We start from the raw sequence: 22,296 nt of genomic DNA, 5'->3' as shown, positions 1-22,296 counted from the left end.
GTCAGTAGCATGACCCAAACCCGAACAAATCCCACATACCTTTACAGTTTGCATTTTCCTTACAGCCAACTGCCTCACCAAATAAGTTAATCATAAATTTGTTTCTCAAGGTTAGATGTACTTACCTCATTAACCTTCATGGGTGTGTGATCCATTCTCATTCCAAACTGTTAAGAGTTTGCTACCATGTTAGCAATCAGCCTCCTTGCTTCATCTGGTGTTTTGTCAACCAAAGCTCCTCCACTGGTTGCATCAATAATACTGCGATCCATTGGTAGAAATCCCTCATAGAAATACTGAATCAACAGCTGCTCACTTGTTTAATAATGGGGACAACTTGCGCACAGCTTCTTGAATCTTTCCCAATACTCATACAAACTCTCTCCATTGTACTGCCGAATGTCACAAATTTCTTTTCTTATGTTGGCAGCGCGGGAAGTAGGAAAATACTTCTCCAAAAATATCTGCTTCATTTCATTCCATGAGTTGACAGATTCAGAAGGAAGGTAATATATCCAATCCTTAACTGTGCCTTTCAGTGAAAAAGGAAAAGCTCGAAGCTTGATTTGATCCTCTGAAACTCCTTGAGGTTTCATGTTGGAACACACAACTTGAAATTCTTTTAAACGCTTATGTGGATCCTCACCTGCAAGACCATGAAACTTAGGCAACAAATGGATTAGTTCAGATTTCAACTCAAAAGCAACATTTAAAGTAGGGTATTGAATACACAAAGGCTGTTGGTTTAGATCAGGAGCAACCAACCCTTTCAAAGTCCTAGCAGCAGCCATGGTCTCATTTTCGAAACTTGACTCTAAATTCGAATCTGAATCCAAACTTGGCTCCTTTGGAGATTGGACTCCTTCAGATGTACTCGAAATCTGCCTGGCTTACTTAGCCAATTTTCTCAACCGTTTAGCTATTTTTTTTACTTCAGGATCAAAGATCAACTTACCAGATTGAGAAATTCTTATCATAAAGAAAAAGAAATCAAAGTAAAAACAGAAAAATGCCTCAAAACCCTAGAAAACAATGGGATTTGGCCTCAAGAGGGTGGGGCCAAATAGGTATAGAGCGTCGTTTCCTTCAAAACAGGTATGGGCCGCCCCCCAAATTCAATAAAAATCTATCAATGAATAGTAACACCATAATTTTTTCCAAAAACCTAAAAATAACAACACTTCACAAACAAAATTAATAACAAAATATCCTAATACTAAAAACACGAAATCCAATTAATTTCAGTCCCCGGCAACGGCGCCAAAATTCTTAGTGGGTGTCAAATCTTCCAGAAATTAAATTAACTGAAATCACCAATTATTAAATATTTTCTGCAGTAAGTGGTAAATCCAGGTAAAACCCTAGAGACTGAATTATTAAATTTCGTGCACTTGTGTAATGGAAAAATAAACAAAGGTTGGGGGGGATTAATTTGTAATCCAAAGAAGGAATCAAAAATCCAAAATTAAGTTCTAAAATTAAATATGAAACTCTTTAATTAAACAAACTTCAGTCCAAGGTAATTTTCATTCCAATGCATTGATTTGATCATAGACAAAAGAAATACAATTATCTCTTACTGAATACTTAATGTAGATTTATCAAACAGCGAGGCAAACCCCTGACTTTTCTATACTCATCCCAGCACTCTCATTGACTCTAATTATTAACTGAGTCGGTATTAAGCAATCCTCATCAAATTAATAATTGCTTTAAGAAAAGGAAGTAGTTAAGCTGAACAACAATTTATGAAGCATAAATCATTTAATCCACCCTATTGTTTCCTTAGGTTATTATCTAAAACTTGGATGATAATCAATAAAACATAATTGCTACTCATGTTCAATCTTACACAACAATTACGGATTATGAAGATGAACTGGCAATTGATCAAATAAAACAATTAACTAATAGGCCTTTTTAGAAAATCATTCAATAGATCAAGAACAATTAAATCAAAAAACAATAGATATTCAAAAAGACATAAATTAAATTAAGAACCTAGTCTCACAAAACACACATAAGAGCTTGAATCCCTTGAACTATATTAAAAACATAGTCACTCATGTTCATGGCTTATAAAAAAATAAAGGGAAAATAAAGAAGAAATATAAAAAGAGAATGGAGAACGAAGGTCTTCTATGGAGAATGAAGGTCTAAATTGGGATGCCCTTAGCTGCTGCCCAAAGACGTATTTATAGTCAAAGATAGGAACCAAACTAGGAAAAGTTTCAAAAGATAGATTTTCAACCTGTATTCACGTCTCTGAAATCAATGCTGATTTTTAGTAACTTCCTTTCCGAATCTGCCTCTACCCTCTTCAAGAAAGTTGTTGCCCTATTTCTTAACTTTCCAACGGGTACTCACTCGCCCAAATCCGAGGTTTACAACCCAAGTTATGGCCCAAAAATTGGGACTGGTTCAAACAGAAAGTCCAGCCCATAGTGACGATTTTATTGCTATTTTTCACAATTAAAATGGTCTCATCTCATGTTCAGCCTTCATAGAAGTTGTAAAGGTGGCTCTTAAGGTTTGATTGGGCTTAGGCTTGCTTCATTTGGGCATCTGAAACTCTAGATACAAAATCAATACTGAAACTGGTCGTGACACATCAAGTCTGGGCTTTTGCAATAGATTCATAGCTCATTTTGTCAACCTTGGAGACTAATTTGGGCTTTGGTCCCTCTTTATCATTTGAAGTGCTCTATCTTAGCTTTTCAATGGATTAAACAACACTCAATTTGGAGGCCCACAACTTTAGAAACAACTGAAAAATACAGTAAGGGTCAAATGCTGAAAATTTCTCCATTTAACACAATTATTCTACAACTATTTAAAAATATGCCTAAATGATAAATATATTTTAACCAACTGAATTAAACATAAAAGAACACTAAAAACACTAAATGTAATGGGAGTAAAATTAACAAATTATGCACTTATCAACTAGCCTAACTTGGGCAAGCAAATTGACTTGGTTCTGGTTATTTCTGGGCTTTAGTGTGTTCATAAGAGTTATAGCTCTATGTCTAGGCTTTCCATTGATATAAATTTCACGTCATTTGGACCTTTTGTGAGTGAGTTATGGTCATTTTAATGACTACTGCTCATATGATCAAAAATTTGGGTTTGCAAAGTTGTAATTCCAGATTAGGTAAATTTTAAGGTCAATTTCCGGACAGAATTTTGGCAATATTTCTACATAAAAGTTAGCCTATTTTAGGTCAAGTTTTTCCTCTAATTGGCCTCATACCAAATGGGGTCACAAATTTGCACTTATGGCTCAATTTAGCTACTATTTTCAACAAACAAAACCTGCACACAAAAGTGCACTTCCAATTGACAATTCTCCTCCTCCCAATACTACAATTCTACGTTCATGGAATTTCTATATCATTTATCACAACTCAATTATGTCAATTTGGGCAGAATACACAAGTGCTCATTGGACATTATACAACCCTAATTCACAAAGTTAAGTTCAACATAACACATATACATGAATCACTTAATTTCTTACATACAATTCCACTATCACTTCACATACACTGCCCTTAAACCATAATTACCATAATTCATCAATTTCTTTCATGAAATCAAGCACTAATCCATGCACTTCAAAGCTACCAAAAATGGCAATTTGCTAAGGCTTTCAAATATACCTTCCAAACCCTTAAATTCAAGTGCTCAATATACATACATGGGAAGTAAGCTGCTAATACATCAATTTAATCAAATCAATCCTAATTCTCATCAATTAAATGTAGGAAAAAATAAAGCAAACTCACCTCCCATGGCTGTCGAAAATGGACAGTCCCATAACTCAACAATTCTTTCAAATTTCATCACCAATAAACTCCCCTTAACCTAAACATCAAGATTTCTAAAGAAAGGTAAGAAGATTGGACACTTATCTGTTGAGAGCTTTTCTAAAACTTCACCAAATCCTTCCTTTATTGCTCCCAAAAGCTTCCTCAAATTGAGTGTGCAAGCTTTAATGAAGAAAACTAGTGAAAAAGAGGACTAAAACATGGGTGCATGGTGCTTCATCAAGCTTCGGCCATGGTGCTTCCATGGAGTTCAATTCAGTTGGTATGTTTAAAGGTTGAAGATGAATTTAGTTTCTATCCCAAATGGTTATATAGGTCTCATAATATGTAGTTAGTGGAGCACTAACTTAGGTTAATGAATTAATTAATCCTAATTTCCATAGTTTACAAATTTGCCACTAATCTTTCACTATTTATATTATGTACCATGTTTCTTATTTTTCATGACATTTTCAAAGTTTAATATCACTTATTTTTAATGGACATTTAGGTCAAAAGTCAACTAGAGGTGTCAAATGACCAAAATGCCCCTCTTCGAGTTGTATTCCCGATTTTTCGATAACACCGATTTTTGCCAGTTTCTCGATCTTTTCTTTTTAATTGTGCTAACTCATTAATTTATCTTTGACATTTCTAATGTCAACTACACCTCTATAGGCCTTTAATTATGTCTCAAAAATTATTTCTAAGAGTTTCCCTGTGGTCCTAGGGTCGGCAATTGCCTTCGCCATAATTTCCCAGTGTGGTCACCCATCGCTACGGTGCCGGCTTGTCTAACCTAGTTTCATTTCCTCTCTTTTATTTTTTCTTAATTTTTCCAGTATTTTCTTTTTATTTATTTCATCAATTTATGTTTGTTCACTATCACCGAAGTATAGTTCTAGACATTTTCGACTGTCTGCATTCTGGCTATCCACATTCTGACTATCTGTACTCTGGCTGTCTGCCCGGACAACCTTAGTCATTGGAACAGTATAATGTATAGACTACATAAGTGAGGATGTTACAACTATTCCCCTTTAAAAAGGAATTTCATCCTTGAAATTTATCCAGTGTAAATAATCGAGGGACCGCTATCTCCTTGTCTTTTAGCTTTTTCGTATTATAATACTTTACTTTCTCTTTAATCTGTCTCACTAGTCTTAGTTTTATAATTTTATCCTTATTTTTATTTTCTATCATAAATATGTAGCTCTATACAATAGTCCCAAGTTAGTACTGTAATATGCAGCTTACAGCACAAACATCGAGAATATTGCATAGTTACCACAGTATTTCCCAATAGATCAGATTTTCTAACATCCTATCTTTCTTGACTACAGTTTTTAGAGCTGAGTTACCTTTTAATTTTTACTATTCCGCTCAACTTTACATTCTTAAGTGACTTTCATTCCACTATGGTTACTATCTTCTTAAAATCCACTCTAATTCTATCAGTTAATAATAATACCTCCCATCTCAGGTCAATTTTTCAGAAACCAGATCCTATTTCCCATCATACTATGGTCTAATGGTTAATAACTAAAATATCTTATTCAGATTTATCCATTTGAACTCCTTTCTTTAATAATGCATAGGTATATAATATCATAAAGAATAAATACTTTACCTTAACTTCCCATCTGAAGCATCTTACTCTTCTCTGGCTTGGGTAACATTTGTAGGTGATGTTACTTTTGCCTCTGGTCCTCCTACAGTCTCAATTCCAAGCTTTACGGTACTCCTTGTTGCCTCAGATCCCTCCAATCTTCTATCACTCTGTGCAGTGGGAGGTAATTTCTCTGTCCATGTCTATGGCAAATTCCCCTTAGGATAATTTTTCACATGATGGTCCATGGCTCCACATTTATAATAGGCTCTAGTCAACCCCCAACATTCACCTTTACGCCATCTTTTATAATGGTCACATTTTCTTGCTAGTCCCAATGCACTCATCACTGGTGTCTCTGATTGAACTATTCTGGGTACAGGCCTACGTCTCAGTCTCTTACTCTGAATAGATGTCTGAATTAAGGGCTCTCTAGGCCTCTTATTACTACACTGTCTAATTACTTCCTTTTGCTAATCTCCACTCCTATTCTATTCTTTTTATGACAGCTAATATATTCCTTTCTGAATTCTATCAGAAAGAAAACCCATGTCAGTTTAGTTAGAGACATTACTTTAGTTATAGTATCCCACCATTGATAAGCAGCTTCCTGTAGCAGTGAGATTGCACACTCTAATCTCTGTTCTGGTGTGCATTGTAGTTGCCGCAAGACTCTTTCAGCTCTTTCTAACCAATACTCTGTAGCTGTAAAATCATCTTCCTTTAAGCCATGAAAATCTACAGCCCCATACTTTCTAATTCTTCCCAAAGGTAACTTTTGCTGAGGCTGTGATGGTGTAATTACCCCAATAATTTGTCTAAAGTACTCGGTCATCTGCTCAAACAAGGCATGTTGGGGTTGTGTAGGCACCTGTTGCACTAATGGAGCAAGATCTCCCCTGCCTCTAACATTACTCTTAGTCAGATTACGACTTTCTACTTCTCTCTCTATTGTCTCCTGCGACTCCAAGTCCATGTCTTAACCTTGAATAACCAAAAATAAATAGATATGCATTAGAGTCATCTTAACACTTACAAATGCAATGCATGGTATGCAATCTATCTAGGTCTAGAAATGCCTAAACTGTGCTCTGATACCACTAAATGTAACACCCCATCTACAGTGTAGCTAAGCAAAGCATGCGACACGGCATGCCGGAGCACCTAGTATGTGATTATCTTATTTTTTTAATACTCAATTTGGTTTAGGAAACCGTTGTATGAAATATATATCATGATTGTTTATTATTTTATGTTTTGATAAAACTAAGTGTTGCAAAATTTTAATTCAAATTCGGTAAAGTGTCGTCTATATTTCGAACAAACAATCCTTCTACACCTGCTAAAAACTATTCAATATAATATTCTCAAATTCCAAATTTGTACATAATCTTAAGGTCTCAGTAAAGTCAATAAACTTTACAGTATTTAAACAGTTCCATAATATAGTCTATAATAATTTAAATACATCTAGAAAATCTCCATATAAGTTTAATATGTACAAATTATTACAAATATTAAAGTTCCATAACATTACAAATAACAAAGCCAAATTTCAAAATACAAAAGATGTGTAAAACACAAGAATCCCTAAGTCCTACCATGTATGCAATGCAGTGCAGATGACTCTAGACTCCTGTGCAAATCTGATCTCTCACCCGATCGTAGGTCAGTTAGGCTCCCCAACAGTGTCTCTAATACCTACGCGTAGCAAAAGTAACGCGCTAAGCAATTCTTCTTAGTGGTGCCAATCATAAAGAGAAATAAACTAAAATATAATAATTTAATGATTTATGAATTTATGGTGTCAATATTCTTTTCAGTCTAATATTTCAGTAATCTTTACTAAGATTATTCTTTCATTACTGTTTATACTTTTATTTGCTAATATTTCATTTGTACTTAATTTGGTTGTACTGTATGTCACTACACTTAATTTAGCTGTCTGAATTTAATAATGCTTAAATTAACTGCCCGTGTAGCTTATACATCGACCAGACTGGATAAATAGTTAATATAGCACTGGGTACCTAGTATCTCGGGCAGTCATACCATCGGTCGCAAAGTATCTCCCGGCATGCAAACAGTGTGGCTAAGAAGCCATATAATAAATCAGGCAATAAGCCGAGTATAATAACATAATCCGTATAGCCATAGGCTATTAAAATCACAGTGCGGCATAATAAGCCATAAAACACAGTATGATGTGAAGCCATTTACAGTACAGCTGTTAGTACCCTATTAGCATGCCAACCTATCCAAACTAGTCAATTAGGCAATACTAGGGCATTTACAAGCTCAAATATTTAATTCTTTATTTTTAGGGTTTATAGGTCATTATGCCTTTCACTAGTCAACAAAAATGTTGACCTTTTTATGCATCATAGATAGGTTGATTCTAGTATCAATATGTCACAATTTGCATTTCAATATGTTGCTAAAATAGTACACTTTACAATTCTCATAAGTTGGTATTTATTGCCAAATTTATTTCTAAGACTTATTGCATGATAATGTCAATTTTTTAGTTTTGGTATGCTAGATTAATCGAGCTAGATGTCCTGTTTCCCTTGGTTTTTAGATTCTGGTCAAAGAAGCAATTTTATAGGTCTATGTCTTGTTGAATTTTTTCCACAGATTTCATGTCATTTTGAGTTCTATAGACCAAGATATGGTCAATTTACTAAAGCTGGACAGATTGCATTTTTAATGCAAAGTTGGGTCAATTTTTTGGTCAAATTCAATTCTGGCAGATTTGGTACCCTAACTTGGGCAAGCAAATTGACTTGGTTCTGGTCATTTTTGAGCTTTGCTATCTTCATAAGAGTTATATCCCTATGTCTAAGCTTTCCATTGAAATAAATTTTAGGTCATTTGGACCTGTTTTATATGAGTTATGGTCATTTCAATGTCTATTGTTCATATGGTCAAAAATCTGGGTTTGCAAAGTTACAATTCCGGATTAGGTAAATTTTAAGGTCAGTTTTTGGACAGAATTTTGGCAACATTTCTACATAAAAGTTGGCCTATTTTATGTCCAGTTTTTCCTCCAATTGGCCCCATACCAATTGGGGTCAAAAATTTGCACTTATGGCTCAATTTAGCTACTATTTTCAACAAACACAACCTGCACACAAAAGTGCACTTCCAATTGACAATTCTCCTCCTCCCAATACTACAATTCCTCATTCATGGCACTTCTATATTATTCATCACATCTCAATTATGTCAATTTTGGCAGAATAAATAAGTGCTCATTGAGCATTATACAACCCTAATTCACAAAGTTAAGTTCAACATAACACATATACATGAATCAATTAATTTATTACATACAATTCCACTATCACTTCACATACAATGCCCTTAAACCATAATTACCATAATTCATCAATTTAATTCATGAATTCAAGCACTAATCCATGCACTTCAAGGCTGCCAAAAATGGCAATTTGCTAAGGCTTTCAAATATACTTTCCAAACCCTTAAATTCAAGTGCTCAATATACATACATGGGAAGTAAGCTGTTAATACATCAATTTAATCAAATCAATCCTAATTGTCATCAATTAAATGTAGGAAAAACTCAAGCAAACTCACCTCCCATGGCTGCCTAAAATGAATAGTCCCATAACTCAACAATTCTTTCAAATTTCATCACCAATAAACTCCCCTTAACCTAAACATCAAGATTTCTAAAGAAAGGCAGCAAGATTGGACACTTACCTGTTGAGAGCTTTTCCAAAACTTCACCAAATCCTTCCTTTCTTGCTCCCAAAAGCTTCCTCAAGTTGAGTGTGCAAGCTTTAATGAAGAAAACTAGTGAAAAAGAGGGCTAAAACATGGGTGCATGGTGCTTTATCAAGCTTCGGCCATGGTGCTTCCTTGGGGTTCAATTTGGCTGGTATGTTTAAAGGTTGAAGATGACTTTAGTTTCTATCCCAAATGGTTTATATAGGTCCCATTATATGTAGTTAGTGGAGCACTAACTTAGGTTAATGAATTAATTAATCCTAATTTCCATAATTTGCAAATTTATCACTAATTTTTCACTATTTACATTATGTACCACATTTCTTATTTTTCATGACATTTTCAAAGTTTAATATCACTTATTTTTAATGGAAATTTAGGTCAAAAGTCAACTCGATGTGTCAAATGACCAAAATGCCCCTCTTCAGATTGTATTCCTGATTTTTCAATAACACCGATTTTTATCGATTTTTTGATTTTATGTTTTTAATTGTACTAATTCATTAATTTTTCTTTGACATTTCTAATGTCAATTACACCTCTATAGGCCTTTAATTATGTCTCAAAAATTATTTCCAAGAGTTTCCCCACGGTCATAGGGTTGGCAATTGCCTTCTCCGTAACTTCCCGGAGCGATCACCTATCACTACGGTGTCGGCTCGTTTCACCTAGTTTCATTCCCTCTCTTTTATTTTTTCTTAATTTTTCTTGTATTTTATTTTTATTTATTTCGTTAATTTATGTCTGTTCACTATCACCGTAGTGTAGTTCAAGACATTTCTGATTGTCTGTATTTTGGCTATCCACATTACATTTATGCGTACTCTGGTATCTGCCTAAACAACCTCGATCCATCGAACGAAGATAACGTCTGCACTACGTAAGTGAGGATGCTACATGCTCAGTGCGTCAACTACTACATTTGCCTTCCCTGGATGGTATTCGATCAGACATTTGTAATCTTTAAGGAATTAAATCCATCTCCTCTATCTCAGATTGAGTTCCTTTTGGGTTGGCAAATACTTCAGACTCTTGTGATCCTTATAGATGTAGCATTTCTTACCATATAGGTAATGCCTCCATATCTTCAATGCAAATATTATTGCCGCCCATTCCAGATCATAAGTTGGGTAGATCTTTTCATGTGACCTTAGCTGTCTGGAAGCATAGGCAACTACTTTCCCTTCCTTCACCAGAACACACCCAAGCCCATTGTGAGAGGCATCACTGTAGATGACATAGTCATTCTCTCACACTGGCTGTGTCAACACTGGAGCTTCTATAAGTATAGCCTTAAGCTTCTCGAAATTGGTTTGACATTTATCATTCCAATCAAACTTTGCATTCTTGTGTAGCAGTTTAGTCAGTGGGGCTACTATAAGGGAGAATCCCTTCACAAATCTCCTGTAGTATCTAGCTAAACCTAGAAAGCTTTTGACCTCTTTTATATTTTTTGGGAGGCTTCCATTCAACTATTGCTTTAATCTTTTTTGGATCTACCCTGATCCCATCTGTTGACACAATGTGTCCAAGGAAGGATATCTCATCCAACCAGAAGTCACACTTGGATAACTTGGCATACAACTGCTTTTCCTACAGTGTTTGTAGTACTACTCTCAGGTGTTCATCATGCTCTTCCCGGTTCTTAGAATACACCAAGATATCATCTATAAACACCAAAAAAAACTGATTTAAGTAGGGATGAAAGATGCAGTTCATTAGGTCCATAAAAGCTGCTGGTACATTTGTCAGCCCAAATGGCATCACTAAAAACTCATAGTGTCCATACCGGGTCCTGAAAGCAGTCTTAGGAACATCTGTCTCCTTCACTCTCAACTGGTGATAGCCTAATCTGAGATCTATCTTGGACAATACTCCAGCTTCCCTCAACTAATCAAACAAATCATCTACTGAGGTAAAAGGTATTTCTTTTTCACAGTCATCTTATTCAGCTGCCGATAGTCTATACAAAGCCATAGTGTACTGTCCCTTTTCTTCACAAATAGCACTGATGCTCCCCAAGGTGACATACTAGGGCGTATGAAACCCTTATCCAGTAGCTCCTATAACTGAACTTTCAACTCTCTCAGTTCAGTAGGTGCCATCCTATATGGAGCAATGGAGATCCATGCAATACCCAGCATAACCTCTATAGCAAACTCCACTTCTCTATCAGGTGGCAAACCCAGCAACTCTTCAGGAAATACATCCAAAAATTCACATACTGTGGGGATCTCTTTTATGCTTGGGCTAGTCTTGCTGGTGTCAATCACATGTGCTAAGAAAGCCTCACTACCCTTTCTTATCATTTTTCTGGCTGCTATGGCTAATATGATAGTAGAAAGACAACCTGTTCCTTCACCCACAACTGTAATCTCATTCCCTTCTACCATTGCCTGATGACGTGATAACCAATCCATTTCCAATATCACATTAAACTCAAGGAATGGTAGCTCAATCAAATCAGCTAGAAACTCATAACCTTGTATTCCCAAAGGACAACCCTTGTAGACCTTTTTCACGATGACACTATGGCCTAAAGGGTTTGTGACTTATATGTTCTCCTCTAACTCCTCTATCAGTACCCCTCCTTTAACTGGCGGTGTGATATACACATATGAAAGTGTGGAACCCGGATCAATCAATGCACATACTAACAGATCATAAAGAGAAAATGTACCTCTAATGATGTTAGTTGGCTCTGGCTCATCTCGAGCTCTCATAGCATAAGCACAAGGTCCTACTCTAGTCTTTTACCTCTGAACTGTCTCTACAGTAGGCCTCTGTGATGTACCAGCTATATCAGGCCTCGCAAGTCTTCTACCCCTCTATGCTGCTGAAGCAGACCTCTCCATCTGGGGTGGAACAATGGGAACACTAGCATTCCTCTGTGGACAATCCTTCAAGAAGTGATCCGTAGACCCACATCTAAAACATCAACCAGTTAAAAATTTGCACTCTCCTTTATGGGGTCTCCCACAATGTGTACAAGCGGTTGGTGGGGCTAATCCCCATGTAGCTATACTCAAAGAACTACCCATTGATGCACCAAACTGTCCTCCTCCTCGCGGAGCAAACTGAGATTTGTGCCTCTTACCTCGGCCTTGAGTCTAACCCTGAGACTCCTTGGGCTTCTTACTACCAGTGTTTGCTGAATCGGACTGACTAGATCCATAACCCCTCTTGCGTTGCCTATCCTTTCTGGACTACTCTTCATTTTTTACTCTCTTCACATTAAGGGCTGATGCTACCAATAGAGAGAAATCGGTGAAGTGGTGAGATGTCACTATCAGCCTGATGTTGTCATTCAGTCCATCCTCAAACCTTCTATATTTATCAGTTTCTGTAGGCATCAACTCCAATGCATATCACCTAAGTCTCATGGATTTTTTGTAACACCCCTAAGTTCGGTAGTGCGTTCTGCTGTTCCGGTGACCAGTGCCGACCGGACAGCTAGGATGCCTAGAACCACACTTCAATGAGAGTGAGGAGACATAAAATAATGAAATACAAGAAAAGAAAGTACAAGAAAAACAAAGGAAAAATGATAGCAAAGAAATGTGATCAAGTTAAGCAGTAGAAACCTAACGATGGGTGACAGACTTTGGGAAGTCACGGCGTGGACCGTTGGTCGCCTCGATCATGAGGAACCCTGGAAAACATTTTTGGGACATAAATAGACCCTTGTTGAAGAATAAATATCATTAGAAATATCAGAGAAAAATTAAATAAATAATACAAAGAAAAGTGAGAAATCGAAAAACAAACAAAACCAGTATCTGAAAAATCGAACGTAACTTGAGCAGGGCATTATGGTCATTTGACATCCCGAATTGTCTTTTGACCTAAATGTCCATTAAAAATAAATAACATTACACTTAGAAAATGAAATGAAAAATTAATTTGGTGGTACCTAAAGAAAATAGCTAAAATCATGGGGTAAATGTGGAATAAATGGGAAGTTAGCTTAAAATATGATTTAATTTTGCTAGTGGACCACTAAGAACATTAAAATGATTAATTATACTTGTAAGTGGATAGATTATTCCCACTTAAAGTTCATCTTCCTCACTTAGCTCAACCATGCCGTGAATGAAGATGAAAGAATCCACCATTGACGTTTTGCATGAGCTCACTTAACCTCCCCATTTTCAACTCCAATCCTTTAAGTTCCTTCATAAAAAATGGTCTACACATCACAAGGAAGATATTGATACCAAATTTGAGAAGTTTGGTGAAGGTTTAGCAAGTTACAAACAAAGGTAAGTTTACATTTTTGAGAATTTCCTTGTTAAACTTTATGTTTATGTTATGGGTGTTAGTTTTGTGAAGGAAATTTTAAAGTTTAAATAGTTATTGAGATAGCCATTTTTGGACAGCCATGGGGTCACACATTTGATGATTTATTATGCATATAATTGATGGGAAATAATGTTGATCATGGTGAGTTAGTAACCTAGTGAATTACTTCATGTTTATATGGTGATTTATGCACTTGGATGGGAATTGGTAAGTTGGACGGCACTTTGATGTTGAAGAAGGTTTGCGGCAGCTTGGGAACACTTGAGTAAATGTATATATTGAAGGAAGTGTAGGCAGAATATTGACCTAGAAGGATTGATGATATGTATGTAGATTGATATTGTAAAGTGTATGTAAAATTTGTAATGGTTAGGTGTGTATGTAATGGTACTTAGAAATTGTAAATGTGAATTATATTTGGTGTGTTGAGGGTAATGGTAATCTGCCCAAAGTAATGTTAATGTAATGTAGAAAATGCTTTTGGTAATGTACCAAAACAGATTGGTAGGTAAGTAAACAAATTGCAAAGGTAATTATGTGTTTGAAGGGGGGTGTGAAAGGCATATTGAGGACAGTGTACATTCTAGCCTATAACCTTAAATGTGTAACCTCAATTGGTATGAGACCAATTTGAGGTGAAACTAGGCACAAAATGTGCCAACTTTCATTGAGAAACCATACCAAAATTCTGCTTGCAAGGTGACCTAAGAAAATGACCAATTCGGATTAGGTACAATTAGGACCTGAAAAATGACCAATTGGGCAGCAGTGAGTGTTTAGGCCATAACTAACTCAAAACAGGTCCAATTGACCTGAAATTTTAACCAAGAATAGTTAAGACCCATACCTACAAGTCTTATGAAGACACCAAAGCCCAGAAATGACCATAAGGAAGTCAAACAACTTGCACAAGTTTGGGTCCAAAAACTGGCCGAACCAGAATTGACCAATTTGACCTAAAATTGACCTAAAATGATACCATTTGACCAGCAATAGTATAATGACCATAACTTGGTCTACTTAACTCGGATTGACCTGAAATTTTGCCCCGCGTGCAATAAGACCTAGATCTACAAGTTTGTAGTTTTGACCGAAACCCGAAAACCGAGGGAACTAGGCCGTCTGGCTAGGTCAAACCAGTATCTCGGAATCCAGCAATTTGCATTAAAGTGCACTAAGCAAGGAAATGACTTTGGTAAAACATACCAAACCTAAAACCCTATCGAGTGTGACATATTAACGACACTAAAACCTAATTTACCTAAAACGCATCGAGGGTCGGTATATTAGGTGATTAAGTGAATAATTGAGTTCAGTACATTATTTACCAAACACCATCGATACAGACAATTTAATTTGGTACTGAAACACTTCGAATTGTGTTTCTCAGTTAACAAGGACTCAGCAAAAGGGAAAGAAATACTGAGTCAGGACCAGGAGACAAATATCAGAGGTTTGTGCACAACAACTATTTCTCTTGAATTTTTCAATTGAAATAAATATTGACTATTTGTATATTATTGTTTTAAATTGTGGAAATGTGTTTGATGGACACTTATTGATTGAAAAACATTGTGAATGGCTTGAAACTGTGAAAAATTATTTGAATGATATTGATGGATACTTATTGATTGAAAAGCACTGTAAATGGTTTTTGTGGAAATTGAAGTGAATTACGAATTGTGTTGCCATTTTGTGAATGAAATTATAACTTTGGAAATTTATTGGATTCTCACGGATCATTTGAATAAAATGTTTGGAATTGTTTTGATTCACAATTGGCATGACACTATTACTATATTCCTCCTCCATTAATGGGGTGAGTGTGATATATTCCTCCCTCTTTGACTTATCAGTCTGGGGTGAGTATGATTATGTTCCTCCCTGTGACACCTCTTACCCGTGTACAGTATACCCGAGTAAGTAATGCCACACGGTGTACTGGCACTCTCTAATATACCTTACTTAATTTGTGTCATGCTTTTGAAGTTAATTTATGAAATATGATTTGTTTTAACCATTTATCAAAAGTATTATTCATTTGAGGTTCCGAAGATTTTAAGGAAAATCCAGTAGTCTGGCTAAAAATGGAGAAAACAGTTCTTCGGAACCTGTTAAAAACACTTCCAATATACAATTTCATTCATACTCAACTCCAATATTATCAACAAAACTCAATATCAATATCTCAATAATTTGTCAATTTCAGGTCTCAACAACCTTTTCATTTCTCAAAACATCCCTTTCTAAGGGTTCTCATATATAAACAACCATTAAATACTCAAACTAATACCATACATGACCATAAATCTTTATTATTTACATGAACCTCAAAATACATTACATAAATCCCAAATACATATGAGAAAATAAAAAGTTAGTTACAAAATGACAAAATGACATCTAGTGTCCTACCAATGCACTGCAGGTGACGAGGTGACACGGACACTGAGCAGAATTCCCGGATGGACTCACCCGATGCGTGGTCTCTTTGGGCTCGCGATCGGAATCTCCAGTACCTACGCGTGGCAAAAGCAACGCGCTAAGCAATAATGCTTAGTGGTGCAATAATATAATAAAAGAAAATAGCAAGAAAATAAATGTGTATAGAATGTGTATGCTTTCTTTGTTTGGTATTGATATATTCATTGTTTCATTTACGTTGTTCACTTTTATTCATTTGGTTGCCCCAAGTAACCTACACTAGATGACTGGACTGGATAACGGGTAACCGCCTTTGGTTACCTAGTACCTCGGGCCGTCACACCATCGGTCACATACGTATCTCCCGGTGTGCAACAGAACAGCTAACAAACTGTAAATAATATCCGGCACAAGGCCAAGTCTCAATACAAAGTCAGAATGGCTAAAAGCCATGAAATCACATAATGGCATTTTTTCCATGTGCAGTACTGCTAACTGAACCCTATTGGCATGCCAAACTATCCAAACCAATCTTGTTAGGTATACTAGGGCATTTGAAACTCTTAAATTTGTCAATTTGTGAATTTCAATTTTTTTGGTGTTACTATTCATCATTGGTCAACAAAAATGTTGACTTTTAGAATAAAAATGTGTACATCAACTTTGGCACTCCCAACATACCACATTTGGTGTTTAAAACTTGTTGGCATTAAATGTTTTTGCCATTCCAAAGTGTAACTCAACACAAACAGATTTTTGAATTTTGGTGAGTCAACTTCACTGTTCCATTGGATACTGTTACTGTTGGAATTTGAGGAAATGTAAAACATGAAAGTTGTTCCTTATTTTGTCTAGTTGAATTTCCTTTTTTGAATCACTCCATTTGGAGTTTTGTAGCTCCAGATATGGCTCAAAAACCCAAGCTGTCCGGATATGCATTCTGCAGAAATTTACCATATCTACAGTGCATGAACAGTAACTTAAGTCACTTTGTTGAATGGGTTCTAGCCATAATTTGGGGTAGGTTCCTTCATAAAAGTTGTTTGTCTGTATCTTAGCTTATTGCTGTAAAAATTTCAGGCCAATTGACCAAATCTACAATGAGTTATGGCCAAATGAACAGTTACTGTTCATTTGGCAAATTCTACAGAATTCAGTGCAGGGCATCCGGATTGTGGCTGAGTTTTGACCCTTTTGCTTTGGTCTTTTGGGCATGGTTTCTTCAGTAAAAATGTGCCATTATAAGCCTAGTTTCATGTCCAATTGGCCAAACACCAATTGGACTACCACTGCCCAAGTTATGGCAGTGCAAAGGGACTGAATTTTCAGTCCCTATGCTGCTATCCTAGGCAGCCTGCAATCCTCACTTTGCAATCTCATTTTTCTGTCCCATTTATGGTCAACACATCTAAAATGGTCACTAATTGACCATTACAATGTGCCCTAACAATTTCCTAAGCCAAGTCACACTTTCACCTTTCCAAACCCTAATTTCCATATGAATTTTTACAACATGCTTTAATTAACTATCTCATTCCATAATCACATGCATACATGGTTTAATCTTGATCTCTAGTCCACTTTAAGTCCATCAAAACACTCATTCCTTTTTATTCAATAGGGCTGCCGAAACCTAGGGCATGGATAGACATAGATTTCATTCATTTTAGTCACAAATTCCTACTTATTCCAAGTCTCTAACATAGAATTTAAAAAGCTTTAGATGTATATATGCACTAACCTAGTATGGGCAGATTTTTCCAAGCCTCTAAACTCCAATTTCTTTCTCCTTCTTGGCTGCCAAAGGCTTTAGCAAGGTGCTAGGGCAAATTTTAGTGAAGAGTTTCTAGGGTTTTAGGATGAGGAAGTATGGAATTTGAAGCTTGAATTGAACATCAATGGAGGAAGGGTTGAGGAAGTTTCGGCTGGTCTTTCTTGAAAGGGAGAATGGCTGCTGAAATTTGTTAATTTAGTCTTCTCTTATCACTTTTAATAGTTAGTCAAATAATGGCTTAAATTTGATTGGTTGAAAAATTTTAAATGATGTCATTTTTGCATTATTTTGCATTTTATTTTCTTTTCTTTCACTACTCATTTCAAATTTCATTTCTAGTAATATTTCTTCATATTTTATGTCATATTAATTATTTACTCAACTGGACAAGTCGGCCAAAAATCACCTCGGAAGGCGAAATGACCAAAATGCCCTCCGTTTGGCTTAACGGGTCAAAATTGTCTGTACCGATTGAAAAATTTTTCTAGGTATTTTCTTGGCATTCTAATGCCATAGGAACCTCAATTACCCTTCTCTGGAGTCCCAAAAATTATTTTATAATTTTTCCCCCAGGTCTAGGGCTCCTCGTTGCGAGAACCGCAACTTCCCTCTAGTTACCCATCGCTAGGGCACCGGCTCATTTAACTCGGTTGTATTTTATTTCTAAAATTTTTACTAAGTGTTTCTTATTAATATTTGAGTTAATTTTGGTCCCTCACTTAAGTTTAATTATTTTTCCGGAAGTTCTAGCTGTCCGGACCGACACCGGTCACCGGAACAGTAGAATGTATGGAGTGGTTACCGGGAGGGTGTTACAACTCTTCCCCTCTAATTTAAATTTCGTCCTCGAAATTTACGTGATGCAAATAGTTGAGGGAACTGTTGCCTCATCGTTTCTTCACTTTCCCAAGTTGCCTCCTCGGTGTTGTGGTGCCTCCATAGCACTTTCACCAATGGAATTTGCTTGTTTCTCAACTCTCTCACTTCCCGAGCCAGGATCCGTAGAGGTTCTTCTTCATATGTCAAATCCGGCTGTATTTCAATTTCTTCTCTGGAGATGACATGCGAAGGATCTGAGCGGTATCTTCTGAGCATAGACACGTGGAACACATTATGGATCTTGTCCAGCTCTGGGGGTAAAGCTAGCCTATAGGCTACTGGACCCACACGTTCAATGACTTCATATGGGCCAATGAACCTAGGGCTTAACTTACCTTTCCTTCCAAACCTCAATACCTTCTTCCATGGTGACACCTTGAGGAACACTTTGTCGACAACCCCATATTCTATTTCTTTTCTCTTCAGGTCGGCATAGGATTTACATGCATGCGAGGCAACCTTCAAGTTGGCTTTGATTGATTTCACCTTCTCCTCAGCCTGTTTCACCAGGTCTGGCCCTACCAGTTTGTCTTCGCCCAATTCAGTCCAGCACACTGGAGTTCTACATTTTCTTCCATACAGTGCTTCATACGGGGCCATTTGAATACTAGCTTGGTAGCTATTGTTGTATGCAAATTCTGCCAGTGGGAGGTATCTATCCCAGCTTTCCTCAAACTCAATGACACAACTCCTCAGCATATCCTCAAGGACCTGGATTACTCTTTCAGATTGCCCATCCGTCTGAGGATGGAAAGCTGTGCTGAAATGGAGTTGTGTACCCAAGGATTCATGCAACTTCTTCCAAAATCTCGATGTAAACCTTGGGTCTCGATCAGATATGATGGAAAGTGGAATTCCATGCAGTCTAACTATCTCACTGATATACAATTCTGCTAATCTCTCTAGTGAGTAGTCACCCTAATCGCGTAACGTGTGCTGACTTTGTCAATCTATCAACTATCACCCATGCTGCATCATGTTTCTTCCGGGTGAGAGGTAGACCACTTACAAAATCCATGGTGACCCGATCCCATTTCCATTCTGGTATGCGTATAGGCTGTAGCAAACCTGATGGAACTTGATGTTCTACCTTGACTTGCTGACATGTCAAGCATTTAGTCACATAGTCAGCTATGTCCTTCTTCATACAAGGCCACCAATACTGAAGCTTCAGGTCATGATACATCTTTGTACTTCCTGGGTGCATAGCATATACACTAGTGTGTGCCTCTTTTAGAATATTGGCCTTCAATTCCCCATCATCTGGTATACACAGTCTTCCTTTGTAATACAGACACCCATCAGCTTTCACCCCATAGTCAGTTGCTTTTCCCTCTGGGATTTTGCTCATAATAGCCACTAGCTTCTCATCTACCTTCTGCCCATCTAAAATCTGCTGTAGCAGGTTTGGCCTCACTTGTAACTCAGCCAAGATAGCTCCATCTCGAATCAAAGTTAGACGGGTATTCAATGATCTCAAAGCTGTCATGGATTTTCTGCTCAAAGCATCCGCAACTACATTTGCCTTCCCAGGATGGTAGTCAATTACACAATCATAATCCTTTAGGAACTCAATCCATCGCCTCTGTCTAAGGTTGAGCTCCTTCTGGGTTGGCAAATATTTTAGACTCTTGTGGTCTGTGTAAATGTAGCACTTTTCACCACACAAGTAATGCCTCCATATCTTCAGTGCGAAGATAATTGCTGCAAGCTCTAGATCATGGGTAGGGTAGTTCTGCTCATGTGGCCTTAACTGTCTGGAAGCATAGGCGATCACTTTCCCCTCTTGCATCAATACACACCCTAACCCATTATGTGAGGCATCACTGTAGACCACGAAGTCTTTTCCTGACACTGGCTGTGTTAACACTGGTGCCTCTGTCAACATAGCCTTCAACTTCTCAAAGCGGTCGACACTTGTCATTCCAGTCAAATCTGACATTCTTGTGTAACAACTTGGTCATTGGAGCAGCTATTAGGGAAAATCCCTTCACAAATCTTCTGTAATACCCAGCTAGCCCCAAGAAGCTTCTGACCTCAGTTGTATTCCTGGGAGGCTTCCATTCCATCACTGCTTCTATTTTCTTGGGATCCACCCTAATCCCATCAGCTGACACTATGTGTCCAAGGAATGCAATTTCATTCAGCCAATAGTCACACTTGGACAACTTAGCATACAGCTTCTTTTCTCTCAGGGTTTGCAGAATAATCCTCAAATGCTCATCATGTTCTTCCCTGGTCTTGGAATAAACCAAAATATCATCAATAAAGACCACTACGAACCGATCTAAGTGTGGGTGGAAGATACGGTTCATAAGGTCCATGAATGCCGCTGGTGCATTTGTTAGGCCAAAGGGCATCACTAGAAACTCATAATGCCCATTTCGAGACCTGAATGCAGTCTTTGGCACATCTACATCCTTTACCCTCAGCTGGCGATACCCTGATCTGAGATCAATATTAGAAAATACTCCTGCTCCCTTCAACTGATCAAACAGATCATCAATTCTAGGCAACGGATATTTGTTCTTCACAGTCACTTTGTTTAACTGCCGGTAATCAATGCAAAGCCTCAAAGTCCCATCCTTCTTTTTCACAAACAACACTGGAGCTCCCCATGGTGACACACTGGGCGTATGAACCCCTTATCAAGCAACTCTTGCAACTGAGTTTTCAACTCCCTCAATTCAGTGGGTGCCATCCTATAAGGAGCAATGGAAATGGGTCTTTGTGCCGGCGGTGTCTCAATAGCAAATTCAACTTCCCTTTACGGTGGCAAACCGGGCAATTCTTCAGAAATACCTGCAGGAAGTCTCTCCTTTGTGGGTATGTCACTCGAGTTTGGCTTAGCACGCCTAGTATCCACCACATGTGCTAGGTAGGCTTCACGACCTTTTCTCATCATTCTTCTTGCAATCGGGTGAGATGACATTGGACAAGAAATCTGTCCTTTCCCCCACAACTGTGATCTCATTACCCTTAGGGGTTTTCAGAGAAATTCTCTTCAATTTGCAATCAACTATTGCCTGATGACGTGACAACCAGTCCATTCCCAAAATCACTTCAAACTCATGGAAAGGCAACTCAATCAAGTCTGCCAAGAATTCATACCCTTGAATCCTTAACGGGCAACCTTTGTATACCTTATTCACCACTACACTGTGGCCCAATGGATTAGTGACCAGAATGTCTTGGTCACTCTCCCCTACTAGTATCCCCCTTTCTACGGGTAAGTTGATGCAAATGTAGGAATGTGTGGATCCTGGATCCACTAATGCATGCACAGGAGTATTGTAGAGGGAGAACGTACCCCTGATGACGTCCGGGGCATCTTGCTCCTCCTGAGCTCTCAAGGCATAATTTCTGGCAGGTGGTCTGTTATCTGGCCTCTCTGCTGGCTCAGATGCAGGCCTCTGAGATGGTCCCACAGCTTCGGATTTACCAGACCTTCTACCCCTTGGTGGTGCAGGAGCAGGTCTGTCTGCTTGTGTTGGAGCAGCTGTAGTAGTTCTGCGTGGGCAGTTTCTCAGCTGATGTTCTGTCGACCCACATCTCAAGCAAGCACCAGTTACTCTCCAACATTCCCCCTTATGCCATTTCTGACAGTGTGGACATGCCGGAGATGCTGGGGCTGGTCCCCTGAACCCCATCCCTGGAGAGCTGCCCACTGATGGTGTGGACTGACCTCTCCTAGGGGTGAACTGTGGCCTGGGCCCCTGAGACTGACCCTGGCCCTGTGGCTGAGC

The 22,296-nt window shown here is 37.7% G+C and overlaps 1 non-coding gene across 1 annotated transcript; it reads left to right on the top strand.

Annotated features, from left to right (window-relative positions):
* Positions 1 to 318: 318 nt before the first annotated feature.
* On the top strand, positions 319 to 425 carry LOC131170963 (small nucleolar RNA R71). Its single transcript, XR_009141723.1, has one exon. It is a non-coding gene; the product is annotated as a small nucleolar RNA R71 (small nucleolar RNA).
* The last annotated feature ends 21,871 nt before the right edge of the window (positions 426 to 22,296 follow it).

Source organism: Hevea brasiliensis, chromosome 11 (assembly GCF_030052815.1).
Source record: "Hevea brasiliensis isolate MT/VB/25A 57/8 chromosome 11, ASM3005281v1, whole genome shotgun sequence".
Lineage (NCBI taxonomy): Eukaryota > Viridiplantae > Streptophyta > Magnoliopsida > Malpighiales > Euphorbiaceae > Hevea > Hevea brasiliensis.
The sequence above is the reverse complement of the archived record's forward strand: the minus strand, read 5'-3'. Positions and strand labels throughout refer to the sequence as shown.